Source organism: Mustela lutreola, chromosome 12 (assembly GCF_030435805.1).
Source record: "Mustela lutreola isolate mMusLut2 chromosome 12, mMusLut2.pri, whole genome shotgun sequence".
Lineage (NCBI taxonomy): Eukaryota > Metazoa > Chordata > Mammalia > Carnivora > Mustelidae > Mustela > Mustela lutreola.
In genome coordinates, this window is record NC_081301.1 from 99,243,790 (window position 1) to 99,262,973 (window position 19,184).

The 19,184-nt window shown below is 45.5% G+C and overlaps 1 protein-coding gene across 4 annotated transcripts in view; it reads right to left on the reverse strand.

Moving 5' to 3' along the window:
- AUH (AU RNA binding methylglutaconyl-CoA hydratase) overlaps positions 1 to 19,184 on the reverse strand; it is a 134,052-nt gene that overhangs the window by 107,029 nt on the left and 7,839 nt on the right. The gene's annotated exons all lie outside the window — the stretch shown is intronic.

Genomic DNA, 19,184 nt, shown 5'->3' on the forward strand with positions numbered 1-19,184 from the left:
AACCTTACACTGGACACGTGTCTCACTGAGATCCTGGGTCCATCTGCCTCCTTCCACTCATTATCTCGTGTATCTACGCATGCAAGTCCATGCTAGGAGGAGGCAGGGTTCCTTATCAAGTTTAGTCGTGTGGAGAAAGCTTTCTCACATAAACAAAGGAGTTCCACTTCCGCAATGCCGCCGGATATCTTCAGCTCCTTCGGATCCACCACTTGAAAAATCATATAGTAATCAAGAAGCATTTAACAATTCCATATGAACTTTATTAGGCAAAGAGCTGGAAACTGCCAGAACAGGAACAGGATCCCAGTTGAAATTCTCAATATTCATATTAAAAATAAAATAAAATAAAATAAACCCTTTTTGGCAATTCAGAACCTTTTCTCCATTCCTGGAGCAAGGAAGCAAGGAAGATCAAGACGACTTGTGAAATGCAAGGACCGCTGTGACACGGAAGATGGTGGGAGTGACCGTCACGCACAGACTGGTCAGAAGTCTCATGAAAGCGCACCTACGTCTGTAAGCTGTATCAACTAGACAGTTTGAAAACAAGCTATTCCTCCTGAATATTCCTCCCGAAAGCCTCTAGAATGCCTAGAAATCTCCCCACCCCCATCTGGCAGATCGTCGCTGAAGTCCTTTTCCCCGGAGTGCAGTGGCCAGATCATACGGATGGAGACGGCGGTCTTTACAAGTTTCCGAGGTATTCCCACCTGCACACCTGGCCAGCAGTGCGCTGCACCTGTGCCTGGCACTGCCACACTTGCTAAGTCTTGCCCATCTAATGGACAAGAAATGGTAGCTTTAACTGCCTTTTGCTCCGCAGCAGAAGATGAAATGCCCACGATTTGTAGTGGTATCGATATGTGCAGCATCGAAGTTGACGTTCCCAGTCATTCCGGTGTCCATACACGGGCTGCCAATCCAAACACCTTGGTCTTTCTCGCTCGTACCCCAAAAGGGCTTTTATTCCTCCCATTCAACCCAAGTATCAGGTCAAGATAACAAGGATTTCCAGACAGCTCAATCTACAGCACAGGGGGAGCCGATGCTCCCAGGGTTCTGGGCAGGCGTCCGTCTAGACGCCTCCCGTCTCTTCCCTCCTGCACGGCTCTAGCATGGTGCACAGAGCCGGGTCAGCCTAGCCTCACAAAGAAGCTGGGCAAGGGTCTTCGTCATCTTCTCCAAGAACGATGTGAGACTGGAATGATCTGTTCCAGACATTCCGCGTAGAATGCCTTTCTGCAATCATCGGGCCACGTATCTTTCCACTGTTCTGGGATTAGTCAATTTTCTGTTTCTTAAGTCAGTTCTGATTTAGTTTTATTTTGTGATAATTTATCTATTTCATGTAAAATTTTCAAATGTATTGACATCAATTATTGGCAAACATGACCTTACCAGTTTAATGTCTATGGAATCGATACCTCTGGTGTCTTTGTGCGATCTGCACATTGCGTGTGTATCCGCCCTTGATCTAATGCCGCGTTCTCTGCGTCGTACGTGTGTGCTCACCTGCACCGGCTTCCTCCAGGCCTGTCTACGTCTCGCCTGCAGCTATCTGTGTCTTGCCTCAGCTGGATTCTCAGTCTATTCACTTCAAAACTTCATTCTTTCCTCAAATACAATCTTAACTGTATTACACAACTTTCAAAGTATTTTGTTAGAATGTAATTCTGAACATGCTCTATTTTACATGAAGATTCCTCTGTTGAGCCGTAAGTTATTCAGAAGTGATTTTAAATCTCCCAACGTATGGAAACTTCTTCTAATTACCTTTTTGTAAATGACTTCTATCTTAAGTGCTTGCAGTCACAACACAGCCTTTCAAATCTGGAGAGGTTTTACAGCCAAGCAGATGGCCGACCGTCAGGCGTACTGCCCCGGGAACGCGTAATCGCGGCCGGCGGAGGGCAAGGACCCGCTCAGGTGCATCCCCCGACCCTCAGCACACCTTCATCAGCTGAAGATGAGAAACCATTGTGTTTTATTTAATATGTGGGTCATTTTATAAATAATTTACAGAAAAATGAAAAAGCAAATTTGACATTTTAGTCAAAGTATAAATATACAAACCCCATATTTTTAAACACTCCTGGTATGTGCATATATGTGGGGACACACACACACACACACAACACAAAGACATTCATATATATGGATACATACACAAATACACACACACAAAGACACACCATGTGGACAAAACGGCCCATCAACTGACACATATGAACTTGGAACATGTAGTTTTATAAAAATCTGATCCCAGATTTTTATAAAATAGATGATCATTACTTGCAGTTCTTCTTGAACTTGCACTGTAGAAATGCAGTGCTTTCAAAAGTTTGACAGCTCCCAATTTTGTTAGAATAGTCATATTCTTTGTACTCTGTGAAACAGATTCAGCTTAGGACGTACAAACCTTGGAGCGACAAAGCCAACGATGTGTTTTCATCCGCACACCACCTAGTCCTTCCTACCGCACATTGGTGCGTGCACCAGCCTTCACCTCCCGCCCCTACAGCTGCGTCGAGGAAACAATCGCGCGTGAACATTACGGGAAATTCGGGAATACGGACACACAACCTCTTAGCAAAATGGGATGTCCGAGAGCTCGTCACAAACTACTGCGTAAGGAAGTCCTTCCTACCAAGGGACTCACTGAAGGCACCTCCACACTTCCTTGTATGAATCACTGTCCACGGTTCACACAACAAACTGCTCACTCCTCCAGTCTTGACTTCAAGAGAACTCACCCGGGACACTGTCGTCTGACCACTCAGTCTCCGATTTCCCTTACATGATCAACTTCACTTTCAATGATTAGAGCCTGGAGTCCTGCTGTCTCTATTGATGATTATTCATCTGATAACGAAATATCTTCCTCTGTCAACTTTCTACTCCTGGTCATCAGAGGGAGAAAATTAAAAATTCTAAATTCTTAAATGTGTTCAATAAAAACTAAAAGAAAGAATACAGGGGCGCTTGGGTGGCTCAGTCGTTAAGCATCTGCCTTTGGCTCACGTCATGATCCCAGGGTCCTGGGATGGCGCCCCGCATCAGGCTCCCGGCTCAGCGGAAAGCCTGCTTCTGCCTCTCCCTCTCCCACTCCCTGTACTGCCTCTCCATGTCTCTCTCTGTCAAATAAATAAACAAATACATACATAAATAAAAGAAAGACAGACTATGAAGATGGTGCCTCCCGATTTCATTTTTTAAAAATTTTTAAAGGTTTTATTTATTTATTTATTTGACAGATCACAAGTAGGCAGAGAAGCAGGGGGGTGGGGAGCAGGCTCCCCACTGAGCAGAAAGCCCAACGCAGGGCTTGATCCCAGGATGCTGGGATCAGAGGCTTTAACCCACTGAGCCACCCCCCTCATTTAAATTTTTAAAAGACGATGCAATTCTTGAGGCAATGCAATGAAGAAGCAATGATCTGACTATTCCTTCATCTTTCTGGGCAGTTCCATCATTCTTCATGTGTGTACTGTAGTCCTTCTCAGCACAGCCGTGACCAAGAGGTAAGTAATAATAAATCCATTCCCAGATGATGAAATTACTAATACAAATAGTGATACAAAGCAAGAACCCGCAATGCATCTTAGATTCAGAAAAAAAGGTCCAATGAACCCACACTGTAATTGCAAGAGGAAATGAGTTTTCACCTTTTTTAAAATAAATTATGCACAACTAAGTGGGACTTATCCCAGGTACGCAAGGCTGCTCAGCATTCAAACATCAATCAAAGTAATCCTCACATCAGCAGCTATATAAGAAAAAATATCACATGACCATATTAATAGATGCAGAAAAAGCATACAAATACCCATTCATGATATGCATACTTGATAAAGTGAAACAGAGGGGTACCTTTTCAACTTGGTAAAGAATATCTATAAAATATCTACAGCTCGTATAATGAATGGTGAGAAATTCAAAGTTTTCCCACTACGATCAAGCAAAAGTCAAGCACGTCCCCCCCACCACACCTTTCAGATCTCCTACTAGAAGTCCTTATGAACGTAATATAGCAAGAAAGAAGTAAAAAGTAACAGACTGGGAAGGAAGACATAAAACAATCACTATTTTTTTGCAGATGACATGAAAATCCAAAAGACTCAATTAAAAGAAAAATTCCTAGACTTTGCAATTATACCAAGACTGCAGGATACAAGTTAATATATAAAAGTCAATCACTTTTCAATACCCAAGCAAGGAACAAGAGGGATTTGAAAATAAAAACATGATGTCCCTTACATTAGCACCCCCAAAAATGAAATACCAAAGTATAAATCCAACAAAATATGTGTAAGGTCCGCAGGAGGAATACTACAAAATGAACAAAATCAACGAAGAACTACGTAGGTGGAGAGACAGTCTGTGTTCACAGACAGGAAGACTCAACATGGTCAGGATGTCCCTTCTTCCCAACCGGGTCTACAGATGGAGGGACGTCTCCAGCACCAAAGTCACGACCCGTGAAAGACGTAACGGATAAGCTGGACTTCATCTGAATGAAGAACTTCCGTTCTGCCAAGGATAGAGTCAAGAGAACGAGAAAGGCAGCTGCAGAACGGGAAAAGTATTTGCAAAAGACACACCTGATAGAGGGCTGTGATCTAAATTATACAAAGAACTCTTGAAACTCAAGAAGTAAACAAGCAACTCAATTAAAAACTGGGCCAAATGGGGTGTCTGGGGGGCTCAGCCAGTTACATCCAACTCCTGATCTCAGCCCAGGTCTTGATCTCAGGGTCATGAGTTCAAGCCCCGCACTGGCATGGAGCCAACTTAAAAAACCACCACCACCAAAAAACAAAAACAACAACAACAAAAAAACTGGGCCAAAGACTTTAACAGACACTTTACCAAAGCTATAGAGACTGGAGATAAACATGGTGCTCCACATCACATGTCGTCATGGGAATACAAATTAAAACAGGGAAACACCACTGTACACCTATTAGAATGGCCAAAACCTGGAACACTGACACCACTAAATTCTGGCAAAAACATATTGTTCATGCTGATAGGATGCAAAATGATATGCTTCTCTAGGAGACAGTTTGACACGTTCTTAGAAAACTCAACTCACTGTTAATGCATGATCCGGCAGTCGTTGGTATTTAACCCGAAGAGTTGAAAACTTCGGTCTGCTTAGCAGCCTGGATACAGGCCTTGATAGCAGCTTTCTTCACAACTGCAACACTAGGAAGCTGCCGAGATGTCCTTCAGTGGGCAGAGGACCGAGCTGTGGCACGTCTATAAAGTGGACTGTCATTGGTAAAAAAAAAACGAGCTACTGTGCCACGGACATGGAAGGACATAAAGAATCTTCCGTGCATCTTATGAAATGAAGGAAGTCAATCTGAAAAGGCTACACAGTGTGGTTCTGGTGTAACATACCGGAGAGGGTAAAACCACGGACACAGCGAAAGATCAATGGTCACCAGGGCTTTATAAGGAAGGGACAAGTGAGCTACAGACAATTCTTAAGGCAGCAGACGCATTCTGCATGATAGTGTAATGGCAGATACGTGTTCTACATTTGTCCAAACCCACGGAGTGCACAACACCAAGAGTGAACCCCAACGCAAATGAGAGACTTTGGGTGCGTAGGACATGTCAGTGTAAGTTCGTCAGACCCAGCACACGGACCGCTCCGGTGGAAGGTGCTGCTTATGAGGGAGGCTACGTGTGTATGAGGCAGGGCGATTATGGGAAATCTCTGTATGCCCTTCTCGATTTTGCTGTGAACCTAAACTGCTCTAGAAACACTTAAAAAAATTTTTTTTAATTATACAGTAAATTTTCCCCAGGTCATTTATAGTAACTCCCATTTGACAAGAGACTGTTCTGCCATAGGATTTTATCTGAATTCAAAGCTCTAATACACAGAGCTTCACTCTCCCTCAGTGAAGCATCCTTTTACCATCCCAAACCCAGAACTTTCCTTCTACCCAGTGTGCCAGGCTCTCCAGCTCACTGGGAGGCCTCCCTGCTAAGATGGTGCCATTTCTCCATCCCCTGCAGAGTCTGGGTCCGTCCCGTCTCCGCCAGCTGCCCACCGTGGCACAGTGGGTCTTCAGAAAGGCTCCCGAGCCCCCATCCGCTGCGGGCACCCTCACATTCCTGTGAGCTAATCTCTACGCTGCTATGAACTGAAACAAGCACAAAGAGCACAGACAAGATTCTACATGAGGAAAACGGGACCAGGCACACAAGCACGTCCTTGATTCTGTAAAAAGGAAACCTGATGGGTGAACGAGGAGCTGATGAGACGCCGTAACGCCCTCACGAGTGCGGACCCGCTGGCCGGGCGGAGGGAGGACGTGAGCGGGGCACGTCCGCGGAGAGCTTTGGCTGTGGAACGGCGCTGGTATTTCACACAGTCAAGTAAAAGAAACAAGTGAGGAAACCTAACTCGATTTCATAGGAACAAGACAGAACTGCACCGAACGAGAAATGACACGAATAACTTCCAGTACAGCGCTTTACTCTGCACCCCAGTCTAAAGCCAGAAATGCTCTAAGGAAATCGTGAACCCTCGTTAGAAAGTGCGCTTATCACAGCGGCATCAATCCAGCAGTTCTGAAACGATTTTCTGCATACTGCAGAACTGAGCAGATGAATACATGTAGTTCAGATAACGCAAGGATAGAATGGGAGAGGAGGGGCGCCTGAGTGGCTCAGTGGGTCAAGTGTCTGCCGTTGGCTCCGGTCATGATCCCAGGGTCCTGGGGTCAAGTCTCTCACTGGATTCCCTGCTCCCTAGGGAGTCCGCCTCTCCCTCTGCTGCCACTCCCTCTGCCTGTGCCCTCGCTTTCCCCCTCTCTCTCTGACAAATAAATAAATAAAATCTTTAAAAAACCTAATGGTAGAGGAAAATGGATCCTACAGTGAGGAACTGGAAATGGAGCTGTCAACATGAACTCAAGGCTTTCCATTCATAAATGCACCGATAGGAGAGTGTGCGTGTGTGTGTGTGTGTGTGTGTGTGTAATACAGTGTAATTCATTTATCTAAGTAGCTCTTAGCTTTATCCAGTAAAAGGGCCTAGAGACAAAGACACCAAGGGACAAAGAGCACGGTTAGCACCCAGCTCTTACTTCCTTAACACCATTCCCTACAAAGGGAACTGAAAATTTAAAGCTCTGACTACGACGGGCTAAGGGACAGCAGACTAGCCTTTTTTCCTTCAAATACTGGAAACTTCCTCCAGAAGCTGATCAACAGGTAGTGACAGACTGCACGGGAGTCCACTGACGGTTCCAGCTTTCTTTCTAAGGGTGCTTTCCAGGATGGGTGCAAGGCGGGGGGCCCTAAACAGAGCGAGCAGGGAGGCTGGGTGGCTGCAGTTTGCAGAACAGAAAACCAGAGAAATGTCACTCAGAGAAAGAGCTCCCCTAATCTGCACCCAGTTCCCTTAACCTTGAAGATGAAATGCCCATTCACAGGCAGTTATCAAAGAAAGAACATCGACAGGAAGCCAGGGTGCGAACAATTCTGCTGTTCGCCTTATGACCAGCAGGAACTGAGAAAATCTACAGAACACCCTGGGCACTCAGTAAAGACATCAAAAGCTTTAAAAAAAAAAGCCTTGTCAAAAGGGTCAGGCAGATCGTCCCGGAGAACACACCAAGTAGGGGTGGTCTATTCATCACAAACGTAACTGATGTGGGAACAAAGGCAGAAGAGAAATTATTAAATTTCCTTACTACCTACAGCCCACAGACAAGTCCTTGAAACAGGCGGCGTGACCTTGGTCTAGGGACTCCACTGCCTCGATGCTGACACTTTGCTGAAGGCAAAAGTCCATTTTGGACTTGTGGACCTATAGGATCCTTCAAGTCTACTTTAACACAGAAATTCTTTTAGAAACTTCCTTTATCGCTACTCCCCAAAATAGAGGTTAGCAATCACCGTCCAAGCATACGGCCCACTGACACACATCTGGAGGGTCTCAAGACTAAGGTTTCATTTGCCAGTGATAAGTGAATTTTCCCAACAACAGCCGGCCCCCTCGAGGACCTGGAAACCTTGCTCCCAAATTCTTTAGAGACTTATGCCCCCCTAACCCCCTCTCGACTGAAAGTATGTAATGGGCCCCGGCGCAGCTCTTTCTGACTACCCGTCCCGTCCCCAGGCTTTAAGAAAACCGCCTTTTTGCACCAAAGACATCTCAAGAATTCTTTCTTGGCCATCGGCTTTGAACCTAACATCTTTCTTACATCAATAACCAATCACAGATATTTCATACAATTCAAGAAAAGAAAATCACCAAAAGTTTATAGTGAGGAAGAGATAACAACTCAAAGTACGTGACATTTTTATAAGTGTTTTAATGAATACATTACATTGGTATCTGTTAACCATGTGGCCTATACTTCTGTTTTAGAGAATGTGAAAATACTGACTACTTCCATGTCTCAAACTTGATTTTGCTGAGCAAGTCCTAAGTTATTCAAATGGACATTCTAATGGGGGGTTTCCAGGAACATAAAGCACAAGGTGATCCTCGCTGACAGGGGCCCCAAAGGCCACTAACGCTACGCACCTGTGCCACTGCGGGCTGCAGAGCTTTCTGCAGGGTCACTCCTCAGTCGCATAAGACAAAAGGGCACTTTCACTGCTGATTAGAGATGCAGTCTCCAGGGGCCAGGCATCTAGCACCTTCCGTGGAGCCCTACGGAACTCAGCCTGGCTTCTCCAGCTGCAGGCCGAGAGGCCAGGTCCAGGGAAAACATGTGGACCAGCAAACGGGAAAAAGAAATTGAGTCTGGCCTGGGGTGAGCACATCACAGCGGGCAGGCTGGTCTGCCCCCAGCTAAAAGGGGTCCTGCTTGTCTCCTGAAGCTCAATAAAAATAAACCAGACAAACAGATAGGTAGTCAGATACATGACAGATACATGACAAAGACTGTAAGAGGCCCAGAGAGCCTAAACTATCTGGCCCTTTACTGAAAGCGTTTGCTGAAGCCTAGTCTAGACGAACTTTCCCCTCAGAAAGCAAGCTCTGCAGCTGAGTCTCCACCGCCAGAGCACACGGATAAACACTCGATCTGTTTCTAAGTCTTTGTGTTGTTTTTTTTTAAAGATTTTATTTATTTATTGGACAGACAGAGATCACAAGCAGGCAGAGAGGCAGGCAGAGAGAGAGGAGGAAGCAGGCTCCCCACTGAGCAGAGAGCCCGATGCGGGGCTCGATCCCAGGACCCCGAGATCATGACCCGAGCTGAAGGCAGAGGCTTAACCCTCTGTTTCTAAGTTTTTAGGCTCTGCCTTTGTAGCCCCTGGAGCTCCATGGGACCTCACCCAGGGTCACAGGCTGAATTACATCCCCTGGGACTCCCCACACGCAGGAGCTCTTCTGGCCTCCAGTGCCCTCCTCGCCACTGAAGGCAGCAGGGCCTCCCTGGGAGACCTGGCGAGGGGCCCCAAGAGACAAAAGCCCAGGCCAGCCACCTCCGGCCGAGCCGCCGCCTCTGGAGGGGCCCATTCTCTCCTCTCCCCAGAAGAGGCAGCTCTGTTCTTCGGAGACATGCTTGCACTTCAGATGGTCCCTTTAATACGGAGGGTGAGGAGACAGAAGGCGCACAAGTCCCTCCTTTTCGCCACAAGCCGCCTACACGAGCCGCCTACACGAGCGCGACTTCTAAGGCAGGTAAGATGCTCTGCCGGCGGCGCTTCCTCAACGACCAGAGCCCTTCCGCTCTTCCTCCCGAACTCTCTGCTCAGGACCTGCGACGGTCCCGGCAGCGCTCTGATAAAGGCCCTGCCCCAGTTCCAGGGAATCGGCAGATCTGCAGGAGGAGCGGGCCGATCACACAATCACAAGCAAAAAATAAATTCCGGAACTGAAAAGTGCCAAGCAGCAGCTAAAATAGGAAACTGTGGTGGAGGGTGGGGGGCGTGGCTACAGCGACAAGGGAACAGCCAAGGAGATGACATCTGTGCCAAGGTCCTTCGGAGCCACGGGAGCTCGGGGTCTGAGCGGAGAAACGAGCTCCGGCGGGCAGGGACCAAGGCGGGGAGAACGCGAGAGAGGAGGAGGCCGACGGGGCAGGGAGGGCGGCAGCCGGACCTACGCGCCTGGCGTCCGTCTCCTCCGAAGAGCCGCCAGCTTCGTGGCATCGCCCTCCGGTTTGAGGTCAGAAGCAGAAACTGCAGGCTCCTGGGAGGGTGAGATGCCGGGCCTTCCCCAACACCGGAGGCTGCGCACGGGCCCGGGCTCACCCCACTTCCCAGCTCCGTCTCTCCTGCAGATCCCTGTCCTCCTGCCTCTGACACACCCTTGTCGTTGGGCTGCGCCCACCAGCTAACGCGGGATAACCTCCCCAGCTCCAGATCTTCAACCGATTCCTGAGGATGACGTCCCTTGTGTCATAGAAGGTCACATAGCTCCAGGTCCGGGGTTCAGGACATGGACAAGTTTGGGGACCACCATTCAGCCACCACACCTTCACTTCGGAGATCGGCTGAAGCAGGGCGGTGAGGCGATCCTTCACATCAGCCCGCCGGGCCACTCTGCTGGGCAACGTGCTGCAGCGGGGCTGGGCTGCCAGGGGAAGTCGGCGGATCACTCCTATCGCGCACCCCCTACTTCTTAAGAAGAAAACAGGATCTACAGAGCATAAAGTATTACTTAGGACATTTTTTTAAGATGCACTTACTTTAGAAACAGAGACAGAGAGCAGGGGGAGAGGGAGAGAGAGACCTCCAACAGACTCCCCACTGAGTGCACAGCCCAGCGCAGGGCTCGATCGCAGGACCCTGAGAACCACGTGAGCTGAAATCAAGAGTCGGACACTCAGCCAGCTGAGCCACTTACTTAAGAAATATTTTTTTAATGGAAATAGGGTTAGAAATGAATTAGCAACAGCCAGTAATTATTACTTTCTCAGAAAGTCCATGAGTACCCTGAGTCATTCTTAATGGTATCTCTGGCATGTCCAAATGAAAAAATTAAAATTACTTATAATATTAAAAGCATCTATTAGGAAAGAAAAAGGTTTAAGATCAAAGATCTAAGCTTCCATTTTAAGAATCTAGAAAATAAGGTATAAATTAATACCAAAGCAAACAGTGGAAAGAAAAAAATGAACCAATGAAACCAAAAGCCAGTTCTTTGAAAAGATCAAGAAAAGTAATAAATGTTTTGCCAGAATTTGAGAAAAAGACACAAATTATCAACAGGAAAAATGGGAGATATCTCTAAAAATTCAGTCGACATTAAAAAGATAAGGGTATATTGTGAACTTTATGCAGTAAATTTGAAAACCTAGATGAAACAGATAATTTCCTTAAAAGACACAAATTACCCCAATTTAAGAAGTGGGTAACTTGAATAGCCCTAGATTTACAGAAAAGATTAAATTCACAGTTAAAAATCTTCCCACTGGACCCAGATGGCTTTGTTGGTGAATTTTACCAAACAACTACAGAAGAAATAACAGCAATTCTACACAACCTCTTCAGCAAAACAGAAGAACCAAAATTGGAACACTTTCTGACTCATCTCACGAGACCAGCAATGCCCTGACACTAAAACCAGACACAGACGTTACAAGACAAACTGTACTTGAATCTCCCTCATGGAAACAGCTGCAGAATTCCTCCACCAAACGTTAACACATCGAATCTAACAACATGTAAAAATGACCAAGAAGGGTTCATTATAGGAATACAAGGTTGTTTAATAGCTGAAAATCATTTCATAATTGCTATTTTTAAGAGAGTCAGGGAAAAAAGATACAATCATCTTAAGAGACACAAAAGGGGCGCCTGGGTGGCTCAGTGGGTTAAGCTGCTGCCTTCAGCTCAGGTCATGATCTCAGGGTCCTGGGATCGAGTCCTGCATCGGGCTCTCTGCTCAGCGGGGAGCCTGCTTCCTCCTCTCTCTCTGCCTGCCTCTCTGCCTACTTGTGATCTCTGTCTGTCAAATAAATGAATAAAATCTTTAAAAAAAAAGAGAGAGAGAGAAAGAGATACAAAAGAAAGAAATTTGACAAAATTCAACACCTATTCGTGATTTAAAAAAAAAAAAACCAGCAAACTAGGAATAGAGTCTTTTACAACCTAATAAAAACACATTTCTGAGAAAACCACAGTGAACAGTATACTTATGGGTGAAAGACCAAATGCCGCCCCTCTTCAGCAGAGAGAAGACTAGGACGGACATTCTCATCAGCTTTATTCAAACTGTAAAGGAGACCCCAACTGATGTAACAAGAAACAATAAAGGCCAACATACTAAAAAGGAAGAAGAACAACTGGGTACAGATGACTGCCTACAAAGAAAAATCCCAAGAAATCTACAAAAATAAAAAGATTCCCAGAACTAAAAAGTGAGTTTAATAAGGTAGGATACACGGTCAGTATATGAAAATCAATTGTATTTCCACATGCCAGCAATAGAAAATCAAAATCTAAATTAGAAAATACCACTTAGAATAAATCAAAAAACTATGAAATATTTAGGAATAAGTTTAGGAATAAATTTAACTAAATATGTCCAAGATGTATACACAGTAATTGAGACTGAACAGCAAAGACAGCCTGGGTATAACTCACACATACATATATTTTTTAGAAAGTCCTAAGATAATTCAATGGAGGAAAAGTTACTCTTTTCAATAAATGCAGTTAGAAAACTTGGAATATGCATATGCAAAATTTGTTTTAAAAAACCTGCAATATAATACAAAATACATTTGGTCCTTTTCACAGGATCCTGGCATAGGGCTTTCAAAATCCTTTAACTATCTGGAGTGATAGAGGTGTTTTTATTCTTATTCATAATGAGCCCCTCTCAACCATCCTTAAGCTTATGCTAATGAGACCACTGCTGGGGGGCTCCGAGTAGCTTCAGGACAGAGGCTCCTCACCAGGAAGACAGGGGCACAGACAACCTCTGGGAGCCGGCTGGGCCAGAGGCTGAGTTCAATCACCAAAGGCCCATGTTTTAATCAATCGTGGCCATGTAACAGAACCTCCATAAAACCCATGAACAATGGGGCTCAAGGGCACTTTCAGGTTGTTGAACACACGTGCTCACCATCCACCCTACTCTTGCCCTACGCATTTTACCTTGTTCCTGTTTTCTATCCTTTATAATAAACTACTAATGGTAAGTAAAGCACCTCCCGAGTCCGGGAGTCAATCTAGCAAATCTTACTCCTGACACCAACTGGCGGGGCGTGGGGGCACGGGGCTCCACACCAATTCTCTAATTATCCACGCCAAAGGCTGTCCAACAACTTAATTCGATCCTGATGCTAACTCCCAAAGTCAGCAAAGACCCTACAGATTAAAGGCTCAGGGCCGTGAGCCTGCTATCACTTCAGATACCAGTCACTGGTCCCAGAAGGCACCCAAACTTCTGACTGGCCAGCTCTAAATTCAAGGGTTTCCACAAAACCCTCATCAGGTTCAAGAATTCACTAGAATGACTCACAGAAGCTGGGAAACACTTTACTTACATTTACCAGTTTATTAAAAGGATAAGACTCGGGCAGGAACCGCCAGGTCGAAGAGATACTGAGAGCAAGGTAAGAGGACCGGGGACACAGAGCTTCCACGCCCTCTGTGGGCACGGCACCTCCCCAAACACCCATGTGTTCAAGAACCCAGAAACTTCCCACTGTTTATGGGTTTTGACAGAGCCTGCACTACACAGGCACCAAGTCCTTCGGTGACTGAACTCCATCTCCAGCCCCTCTCCGCTCCTCACACTCTGGGGCAGTGGGACTGAAAGTTCTGACTCTTTAATCCCATGACTGAGTCTCTGGCATCCCGCCCCGCCCTAAAGCTATCTAGGTACCCCCAGCCTTGACTCAACTCTTTAGTATAAAAAGGCCCTCTTAGCACTCCGGGAATTCCCGGGTTTTAGGTGTTCTGTGCCAGGAATCTGGGGCAAAGACCAAAGACATGTTTTATTTTACTACAATACCTAAATCTACATCTCACAATATATACAAAAATTAAGTCAGAATGCATCAAAGGTCTAAATGTAAAACATAACAACTAAAAAAATTCTAAAAGACAACACAGTTTGACAAAGTCTGTGCTCTGGAATAAGATAAGAGTTCTTAATTCACAAAGTAAGTACAAGCCCCACAAAAGAATATACAAATGGATAAATTAAACTTCAAATAAAAACCTTCATTCTTCAAAATGAACTGTTAATAAAAAGGCTAGTCATAGAATGGGAGAAAATACCCCGGAAACACTCCTCAGATGAAAGACCTTGTATCAGGAATATGCGAAGAAGTCTGTAACTCAGTAAGAAGACATCTGATAAAAACATGGGGAATAGACTGAATAAAGAGTTCACCACCAAAAAAAAAAAAAAAAAAGACCAAAAAAGCACCAGAAAAGATGCTCAAAACCACTAGGCGTTAGACCCAGGACAAGCCGCTCGGCACGCAGAATGAACACGGAGCCCGCAGCACCCCGCCCCACGAGCCACTGAGCTCAGTGACGGAAGCTCCTGCACCAGACCACCTTCAGCAGGGGTCCCTTCAACCTGAGTGATCGCCACACCCGACACGGGGCTCGAACTCACTGCCGAGAGCTCAAGAGTCGCAAGCTCTTCAGGCTGAGCGAGCCAGGCGTCTCGGGAGACGCTTCACAAGAGGAGAAACTGTAGGAAGAGCGAGGGAAGCTGTCCGAGCGGCCAGAGCCGTGGATGGGACTGACCACACATGAGCACGAGAAAGCTTTGCCAGCGATGAGCCCGCTCTAGAGATCACTGCGGAGATCGTGACCAAAATCTCAACACTCAGCAATTACATACTTAGCATCGGCACATTTTTTTCCAAGGTGTTATTTTACTAAGTAATCTCTACATCTACCCTCGGGCTCCAATTCCCAGTCCTGAGATCAAGAGTGGCAAGCTCCTCGCTCTGAGCTGAACGGGAGCCTCTAGAATTGGTGCATTTTATTGCAAGAAATTCATACCCCAAAATTAGATTATTTTAATTCAAAAAAAATGATACACAACAAAAGAACCCTATGCTAAACTATTACAGATTTGTGGGTACCTGTCCCTTCCCTTTCTTATCAAACTCTGTAAGGGACTAACGTTTAAGTACATTACTACAACTTAACCTGAGATTCTGAAATAAGACTGAAGAGAGAACCTCACCCGTCAACAGCCCCCATGGATCTGTATCATGACATCTGTCTATCTGAACACTACACACAACATTCAATAAAGCATGTTGACAATTTTAGTGAGAAGTTTTTAGTGAAATCATAATTTACTAGAATTCAAAAGCAGAAGCAAAACTACATTTCCTTTAAAAAAAAAAAACCCACACTATTATGTATAATTCAGTGAAACACTCAATTTAGAGTTCTGAATACAAGAATCAATTACCAAGAATTGTTTATAATCTATTTTAGTAATTTCAAAGGAAAAAAAATCCTTATTCTCAGTAATTTCTCAAAACTTTCATTTCTAAAAATTCGATGGTAAAAACGACACATATGTCCTTTGCTACTTAGTGTTGGAACACTGGAAGAACAAAAGTAAAAATCCAGGGTTACGCACTTACATCGACTTCAGTAACCCAGCCAAAAGAACTTTTTCATAATTTCATTACAGGCAATATGTTAAAATTGTGTAGTAGAATTATTTCAGCTTTCCTCTGTGTGTGGATGTGAGTGTGTCTTTATGTGTGTAAGAAACAAGGTAAAAGTTTTGAATGAATAAATAACATCTAGACTATGCAGGGAAAGCAAGCACACATTTTGGCCACGGCTTCACGATGACTGTGACTATGAGACCGACATGTCTTGTAGTCCCGGAGAAACACAGGCAGGCCGTGAACCCAGACGCAGCGTCTAACCTACGAGGAAGAGTGCACTTCAGTGATTCCCAACCTGGGTCACGCCTGGGTATGGCATGGCATCTGAAAACATCCACGTCCACCCGTGATAATTATGATTTCTTTTTCTGTAGCTAGGTATCACTATTAATTAACAGAAAACTCACTTCTATACAATGCTGTACCCAGACTGGCATTTTGACATTATCCATCTTCTCAATCGACTAGGACATGTAAGTGCATGGAGTTTGCAGAATTTAAGAAGAAGTCCTCATACTCCAAAAGATTAGAAATCACAGTGCAGTTAAAAAACGAAACAAAAGAACCGGGCTCTAGGAGTCCAGAGAAGTACTCCAGCTAAGTCCTTCCCTTTAACCAGGCCCGTAACCTCACAGGGATTCTGTCAAATAAGAGCATCTGAATGGCTGTATGAGATCTTCTTATTTTAAAGCTTTTCCTCTCACATGTTGTAACAATAATTCAGAAACTCGGTCAATGTCACAATTTTAGGAACCTGGTGATTTTTTCCCCCAAATTATTTACTTCGTGTATCACTGGTTACTATAATTTATGACTGGAAGATAATTATTTCACAGAAAGCGTGGAAACAACAAGAAAGTAGCACTCGGACTCCCGGGAGCGCACAGCCCTGGTCCCGAGGCCGGCCGCGGCACACACGGGCCCTCCCAGCAGCACCCGCGTCCCGCCCCGCGCCGCCCGCCAGGCCGTCCTGTCCATCTTCTCCCTCCCGAGATTCCCCTAACGTCCCACTGGGTCCGTGTGCGTATCCGTGTGCGTCTGTATAATGAAATACTAAAAGGATAAAAATAATCTAATACAAATTTCAACTTTTATTAGGAAAAGAATGAGCAGAAGGGTAGAAGCGGGACTTCTCTATTTGTACACATTTTAGACATTTTGTGTACATTTTGATCACCAATTAAGTGAAATACGGCTATCGATTTTAATAGTACACTTAAAAGGCAAAGTAGGGGGTCACTCAGTCCAACCTTCAACACACTAGGGATCACTTCAATAGCGCCCCTTCATCTGCTCTCTGGCATATTCGAAAAAGGATATAAGAACCTTGGGACATGTGGGTGACTCAGTGGGTTAAGCCTCTGCCTTTGGCTCAGGTCATGATCTCGGGGTCCTGGGATAGAGCCCCGCATCGGGTTCTCTGCTCAGCATGAGCCTGCTTCCCGCTCCCCTCGCCCCCCGCCTGCTGCTCTGCCTACTTGTGATCTCTGTCAAATAAATAAATACAGTCTTAAAAAAAAAGAAGAAGAAGAAGAAGAAGAATGAACCGAAGTCGAGCGCCGGAGCCACTGTGAGTGAGCAGAAGGCGGTCTGAGACGGCCGTGAAGCCGCGCACTACCCCCGCGCTCCCTGAACCACAGCGGTTCAAAGCCCGATCGGGTTCAGCAACCACACGCCGAGTCCCTGTCGGGCTGTGTTCCCAGAATACGAAAGATGACTTTTAAAGAACGAAAAGAAGTTCCCGTCCTCAAGAAATCTGAGGCAAGACCGCTTTACAGCTCCAAGTTTCGGGAAACAAACCGGGCTCCGCTGGAATACAGACGGAGGAGAGGAACCACCGGCGGAAAGGGAAGGGGAAGACCGACCGGAGGGGCTGCAGGACTCAGAGTAACGAGCAGCGGATGACAATGGTGAAATTAAAGTTCTAACTACGTGACAGTCTGCACTCTTCAACAGTAACACACGAGGCCTGGCTAAATCCAGATTTCTACACTGGTACAAACTATGAAAATTTTAAGTGCTCATTGTCCACTCTGCAAAGGGATTTTATGAACTGGACTTAGAGTTTATGTGCACCTACTAGTAATGACAGGCCTACCCAACTGCCTCTTTCAAATATATGTAAGAAAAGAAAAACCTTCCCGAGAAATTTGAAAGAATGATTCCATTACATATACTGAGTTACTAACATAAATGACCTGCCCCAATTTTACTAAAATTCACACTCTGGTTTTTTTTTAACAAAATCCAGTAACAAATCTCATGAGTTAAAGCATACAGCAGAAGATGATCCTGGTCGTGCAGAAGTTACAAAGCAATGCGACAGAGGAAATAAACCTGATGGAGCCTCGGGAAACAGTGTTCGAGGCCACTGTGTTCATCTGGGGAAAAGCATGTGGTATATTACTTAATACGTCCCCCAAAAAGCAACCTATAAAAAGGAGTTGTAAACTGATCTAAAGCCCCACAGGCTTTCTCAGGGTGCCAACAAGCGAGAAAAGCAAAACACACAGGCAGCAAAGGAACCGGGAAAATAAGAACTCTCCTAGGAGTGGCCCCGTTCCGTCAGCCAGCGGCGGGGAAGCCACAAAGGCAGGAAGGCCGGCGGGCTCGGGAGTGCTGAATTCTGAAACGCTGTTCTGCCTTCACCGGATCTCTGTCACTCCTCAGAGATTCAGGTCCCTGGGCTTTCCTTCAAGGCCCCTGAGCAGCCCTCCCAGGCCATCGGACGTGGGCTGGACTCAGTCGCCTGGAGATGTAGTCTCCTGGTCCTACAGTCACAGATACAAGAATCCGAACTCGAACTCTCTCCGTGGAAGTTCTCCATCCTGTTCAGGCAACAATGGAAATGTACTTAAAGCCTGCCGTGTAAGAACTGCTAAGGGCCATCAGTGAGGGCCTCATGTGCCATACCGGACCGGCCCCAGGCCTCCGACAGCCCCGCCAGGCGGACGGCCTTCTCTGCCTGCAATTAGGGCGGGGCAAGCAGAGGCTCTATCACAAAAGGCCTTCACCCCACCGCTGAGGAGGATAATCCCACTCTCTCCGATTACCCAGCTGGAGTGAAAACTAGTCTTTTCAGGCATGCCATGGTACACTGGAAGCCAAAATGTAACTCATTTACACTCAGTGTTTCTTAAATACCACAAAATTCTGCAGTATTTTAAGGTGGAAGCCACAGAGGCTGAACCCTGACTGACTGAGGGCTCTTGAGAAAGAAACTGAAACCTGTCGCCCACAACAAAGACACTCTCCACATTTCCCGTCACTCTCGGCCTTATTCTGGTTTTACTCTAAAGCTTTAATAGATACTTGTTTAATGAACAAAATACTATGTGCTGTTCCCTCAAACGTCTAATTGCCTGAAGGGGATTATCTCATTTATATTTTTACTGAAAAAAATGTTTACGCTTCAGCCAACTTCTACTTTGATTTGTAGATAACGACGATGCTGTGAGTCATCAGCATCTACCTTCCTCATCTACATTTTTAGTCGTTTTTACTAGTTGAAACCGATTCATTCAATCTCATGGCACGAAACAATTATAAAAGGAAAAGGCAAGGCAACTTAATCTTTAGCTTTTGGTA